This window comes from Lontra canadensis, unplaced genomic scaffold (genome assembly GCF_010015895.1).
Source record: "Lontra canadensis isolate GAN:19392208 unplaced genomic scaffold, GSC_riverotter_1.0 scaffold1, whole genome shotgun sequence".
In the NCBI taxonomy this organism is placed as follows: Eukaryota; Metazoa; Chordata; class Mammalia; order Carnivora; family Mustelidae; genus Lontra; species Lontra canadensis.
In genome coordinates, this window is record NW_022630995.1 from 37,421,054 (window position 1) to 37,427,283 (window position 6,230).

Below are 6,230 nucleotides of genomic sequence, written 5' to 3' on the forward strand. Positions count from 1 at the left end.
TTTTGGAGTAGTTTGAGAAGAATAGGTATTAACTCTTAAAATGTTTAGTAGAATTCACTCTGAAGCCATCTGGTTCTAGACTTTTGTTTGATGGGAATTTTTTTGATTAACAGTTCAACTTCATTAATAGTAATCTGTTCAGATTCTCTATTTCTTCCTGATTCAGTTTCAAACGATTGTATCTTTCTAGAAATTTATCCATTTCTTCCATGTTGTCCAATTTGTTGGCATATAATTTTTTGGTAATATTCTCTTATAATTCTTTGTATTTTTGTTGTGTCAGGTGTAACTTCCCCTCACTCATTTCTAATTTTATTTATTTGAGTCCTCACTTTTGCTGATGAATCTGGCTAAAGGTTTATCAGTTTTATCTCTCAAGAAACAGTTCTTTGTTTCTTTCTTTCCTTCTTTCCTTCTTTCTTTTAACATCTATTTCATTTATTTCCACTCTAATCTTCATTATTTTCTTCCACCAACTAACTTTGGGCTTTGTTTTTTCTGATCTTTCTAGTTCCTTTAGGTATGAGGTCAGATAATTTTTTAAAAGAGTTTTCTAGTTTCTTGAAGTATGCCTCTATTACTATAAACTTTCCTTTTTTAGAACTGCTTTTGCTGCACTTCAAATATTTTGAATCATTGTGCTTCTGTTTTCATTTGTCTTCATATATTTCTTAATTTCCTCTTTATTTCTTCATTGACCAACTGAGTGTTTAGTTGTATGTTGTTTAGCCTCTATGTGTTTGTGGGGTTTTTTCTTTCACTTTTTTCTTGTAATTAATTTCTAGTTTCACCATGTTTTGGTCAAAAAAAAAATCTTTGATATGATTTCAGTTTTTTTAAATATACTGAGACTTGTTATGTGGCCTAGCATTTGATCTGTCCTGAGTAATGTTCCACATCTACTTGAAAAGAATGTGTATTCTGCTGTTCTTGGATAAAATAATATGTACATGTATATACACACACAAATATATACACACAAAAATATATACACAAAGACAAATTATATATATACATGTATATATATAATTATATATGTGTATGTATATGTATATAATCTGTTAAGTCTATTGGTGTAATGCATTAATACCATTCTTTCCTTATTGAATTTTTGAGTGTATGATCTATCCATTGATGTAAGTGGAGTGTTGAAATCCTCTATTATTGCTATATTATTGTCAATTTTTCCTCTTTATGAATGTTAATATTTGTTTTATGTATTTAGTTTCTTTCATACTGGGTGCACAAATACTTATAATTATCATTTCCTCTTGTCAGATTGATCCTTTTATCACTATGTAGTGGTCTTTATCTCTTGTGACAGTCTTTGTTCTAAAGTCTATTTAATATAAGTATTGCTACCCTGTGTTTTTTTTTTTTTTACACTTCCATTTGCATGGCATATTTTTTTTCATCTCCTTACATTTAGTTTATACTTGTCTTTAGGTCTGAAGTGAATCTCTTGTAAGCAACATTGAGATACGCCTTTTTTAAAAAATTCATTGGGTGACTATAATATTTGATTAGAGCACTTAGACTATCTACATTTCTTTTTATATTTTAAAGATTTTATTTATTTATTTGAGAGAGAGTGAGAGAGATCACTGAGGGAGAGGGAGAAGCAGACTCACCGCTGAGCAAGGAGACTGATGCATAGCTTGATCCCAGGACCTTGGGATCATGTCCTGAGTGCAAGGCAGATGCTTAACCAACTGAGCCACCCATGTGCCCCTAGACTATTTATATTTCAAGTAATAATTGATAGGTAGGTACTTATTATCATTTTGTTCATTTTTTTTTTGGTTGTTTTTGTAGAACTTCTCTGTTCCTTTCTTCTCTTAATTCTATCCCTTGTGATTGATGATTTCTTTCAGTGTTATGCTTGGATTTCTTTCTTTTTTTTTAAGATTTTATTGATTTATTTGACAGAGAGAGACACAGCGAGAGAGAGAGAACACAAGCAGGGGGAGTGGGAGAGGAGAAGCAGGTTTCCCACTGATCAGGAACCCCAATTCGGGGCTCAATCTCAGGATCCTGGGACCATGACCTGAGCCAAAGGCAGACAATGACGGAGCCATGCAGGAGCCCCTGGATTTCCTTCTTTTTAATTTTATTTTTTATCTGTTGTGTTTTTGGTTTATGGTTACCATTAGGTTCATATATAATATCCTAAATATATATCAGTCTATATTAAGTTGTTGGCACTTCAGTTTTAACACATTCTAAAAGCACTATATTTTTAGTCTTTCCCTCTTTGTTTTATGTATATGTTGTCATATTTTACATATTTTTATTTTTTTAGTCCTTTCACTAATTTTTTAGATAAAATTGATTTTACTACTTCCCTCTTCAAAGATTCATACTACCTTTATTATGTATTTGCTTTTACTTGTGAAATGTTTTCATTTCATATTTTTCTTCTAATTATGACCTCTTCCTTTCCCCTTTTTCCTTTACTCTTTAACATTTCTTATAAGGTTGTTTTAGTGGAATGAACTCTTAGTTTTTGTTGGTTTGGAAACTCCATCTTTCCTTCAATTCTGAATGATAACTTGACAGAGTGTTTTGGTTGTAGGTTTTTCTTTCAGCACTTTGAATATATCATGCCACTTTTCTAGCTTGCAAAATTTCTGCTGAAAAATCAACTACTGGTCTTACAGGTTTTCCCTTGTAGTTGACTTTTTGTTTCTTTCTTGCTTCTTTTAAGACTCATTACTATGTCACTGTGTCTCCTGCCATTCTCTGTGTGGTTCCTCTATCCTTTGTTGTACAGAAGCTTTTTAGTCAGTCCTCAGCTTTTCAGGAGAATTTGTTGTACATGTAGGTGTGGATTCAGTGTGTCTGTGGAGGACGTGAGTTCAAGGTTTCCTATGTCTCCACTTTGAAACTATGTACATTTTTTAAATGCACTGGAACATTTACTCCATGAAGATAGATTTTGTTTGTTTACTTTACTGCTGATTCTCATTATTAGAATAGTTCTTGGCATCTAATAGTCACTCAGTAAAAATTAAATAAATGTTCTCAAAGCAAATGGAGCCACTGGGAAATGACTTAGAATAATTATTTTAGTGGTGACTCAGAATTACTATTAATATAATGTTACAGTCATGTACTAAGTGGCTGGAATATAGGAATTTCCTCTTATATTCAATGATGACAGATTACAATTTTAAATCTTTTTTAATGAATTGAGATATAATTGACAGATAACATTCCTTTCAGGTGTACAACATAATGACTCAATATTTGTATATTTTGCAAAATGATTACCATAAGCCCAGTTAACATCTATCATAACACATAATTAAAATTTTTCTTGTGATAAGAACTTAATTCCTAAATTACCTACTTTCTTAGCACCTTTTACATCATCTTTCATTATAGTATTATTATCTCTTTAATAAATGGAAATTCATCTGCTTGTTTTGTTTGATCCTTTTCTAGATTGTTAGATATCAATTCTTGATGTTCTCAGATCATCTTTCTGGCAAGGTAAATAATGATTTATTTTTTTGCCTTAAAATCTCTTCTCACAGAAGCCTTAGTAGCAGGAACTGTATTCTTTTACTCTGTTTTATCCCTAGTGCCAACCCCAGTACCTAGATTGTAGTAGGCAACTCATAAATATAGTCAAATCAATGAACATCAAGTGTATCTTAGGAGAACAAAGACTGCCAGCATGTCTTTTTACCTTCATTTAGAGAAACCATTGGATATTTTCTCTTTGTTTTATTTCATATTCTTTTTAAAAAGTATGCATTTTTTTAAATTGTTAGATTCTATGCATCTGAAAGAAGTGGGGGACCTCTTTTTTCTTGTATTTCTATAAGCAAAAAAAGTTATTTAAAAACATTTCTGAATATGATTAGAATAAAAAAGAATTAGATTTATAGTAATTCTTCTCTTTAGAATTGACACACATTAAACCACACATAATCCTTTTTGATCAAATGCAATTTAAAGGAAGAATAGTAACTAAATATATAGCTAATGAGAAGAAATTATCTTCTCAACCCATAAAATGGCTTATTTCTTTATTGACAAATGTTTCAATTTGGTGCAATTCTTTTTCACAAAAATGGAAATCTGTGCATAAAATTAAATTGATGCATTAGGTAATTTTAAAATATCATCACATTTTTAAACATTGTTCCTACATAAATCAATCATATTGCAGTATTTCTGTCTTCACTGGCTTATTCCAGAAAACTTTTACTTAAGAAATCGCATATATATACAATGATCAGTTTAACACTAACATATTAGTCCTAAATGGAAAAGAAATTATTAATAAATTAAAACTAAGTTATTTGAATCAAAAAGGTGAATAGCCATTTTTCTGGAAAATTTTAAAAACCTAAATTTCCATGCAAAATACAAAAGCTCAAGTCCAAACTTCAAAAATTTTGAATCAGTTTTGGTGTTTTATTTTTTGTTTGAGAGCATGGCTCATTTTATTTATTTATTTAATACAAAAATTTCATTTACTTAGAAGCATACTGAGTGCTAATGAAATGGCTACAACTTTTTTTTTTTTTGCAATTTTGCAGTGGTATTAACAGAACAATAATTATTTCATGTAAGCTGCATCAGAGACAACTGAAGATGGAAAAACTGCCATCTGCATATATAACTAATTTGTGTTGTGCACTAACAAGACCTGCTTTAAATTTCCACACCAATTTACAACCTCAATACTGTACCTGGCAAGATTAGTGGCTATTGAAAATACTACCAGGACAGGACTATCTAAAAAAGATACATTTCATAGTATATTAATTACACAATCAAAAAAGACACTGTAGTGTTTAAAAACAAAATTTTCACAGCTTTATATTTCAATTCTTTTCTTTAAATGAAGTGAGTTGTATAGGGGGTGGTTAAATGCTTTATAGGCAAAAGAAAAACTGCACTAGAACCAACTTATCATCATCATCATCATCATCATCATCATCATCATCTTTTTCTTTATCTTCATCTTCCTACTCATAATCATGCTCTTTATCTTTCTTTTCTTCCTCTTCCTTCTTTTTCTTTCTTTTTTCAGCCTTGATGACTCTTTTTTTTTTCCCCCACATCAGGCTTTCCCTTTGGCCCACTATGAACGATATCCTTTTCATATTTTTCCTTTAGCTAAGCAGCCTTCTAGTCCTATTGCTGCTTGTTATCTACAGCAATATTATTCCACATTTCTCCCAGTTTCTTTGTCATATAAGCAATAGATAGTCTGGGATATTCCTGTGATTTTTGGGGTAATATTCAGAATAAAACATGAAAAAGGGTGGAGGAGGCTTCTTAGGTGTACTGGGATCCTTAGACTTCTTTTTCCCCCCTATAGGGGCATGTCAGTTTTAATTTCTTTTTCATAACCAGTTTTGTCTACCTTTGTCATATCTTCAAATGTTCTTTTCTCTTTAACAAACATGATCTTCCACTTCTCTGATCACTTCTTCGAAAACTGAGAAGTTGACAGAAACTTCTGGGTGCTTCTTCTTGTGCTTTTCTCAGCAAGTTTGCACAAAGAAGGCATGCGATGACATTTTGCCTCTCAGCTTCTTAGGCTTTCCTCTGCCCATGTTTAATTATTTTCTTCTGTAAGGTGCAAAGTCACCCAGTGCCCATCTGGTTCTTTCTTGCCTTGTCACTGTCTCTGTGGAGCTCGATGTACTGCAATGGCTGTGAAAGTGGGAGCCAGATGCAGCCTCCTCACTCTCTCCACTCTTGAGAATTGCTCATTGTAAAATTTTAATTAAATTACCTTCATAATGAATAAAAACAAAAAGTTATGATCTTGTTCCCTTTTTTTTTAATATTTCACCAATATTACTCTGTCTGGTTTTCCAGAAGGCAAGTGTTTCTATTATTTCTTTAGTAGAATGGATTTCTAATGTGGACATTTTAGAAGCATCTATTCCAAATTGAACTAATTAATAGCTCATGAGGAAAAAGTACCGCCATATAATTGTATCTTGTACCCTGAACTACACACAGGGATTATCGACTCAGTTAAATAATATACAAGCTATATGATTTGTTTCCTTTAGTTCTCAATAAGAGCAAAGTCCTTGAACTAGCTTAAAAATAGTCCCCAATACAGAATTTATTGAAATCATACTGCAGGAATCTAATTGAAGCCAAAGAAAAAAATTAGATCCTTTTGCTCTTGTGTCCACATCTTATCTGGTCAACTCTTTTTTTTTTTTTTTTTTTTTTTTAAGTAGGATTTC

The 6,230-nt window shown here is 31.4% G+C and overlaps 1 pseudogene; it reads right to left on the minus strand.

Annotated features, from left to right (window-relative positions):
* Nucleotides 1-4,892: 4,892 nt before the first annotated feature.
* LOC116858216 lies at nucleotides 4,893-5,533 on the minus strand (annotated as a pseudogene).
* Nucleotides 5,534-6,230: the final 697 nt, after the last annotated feature.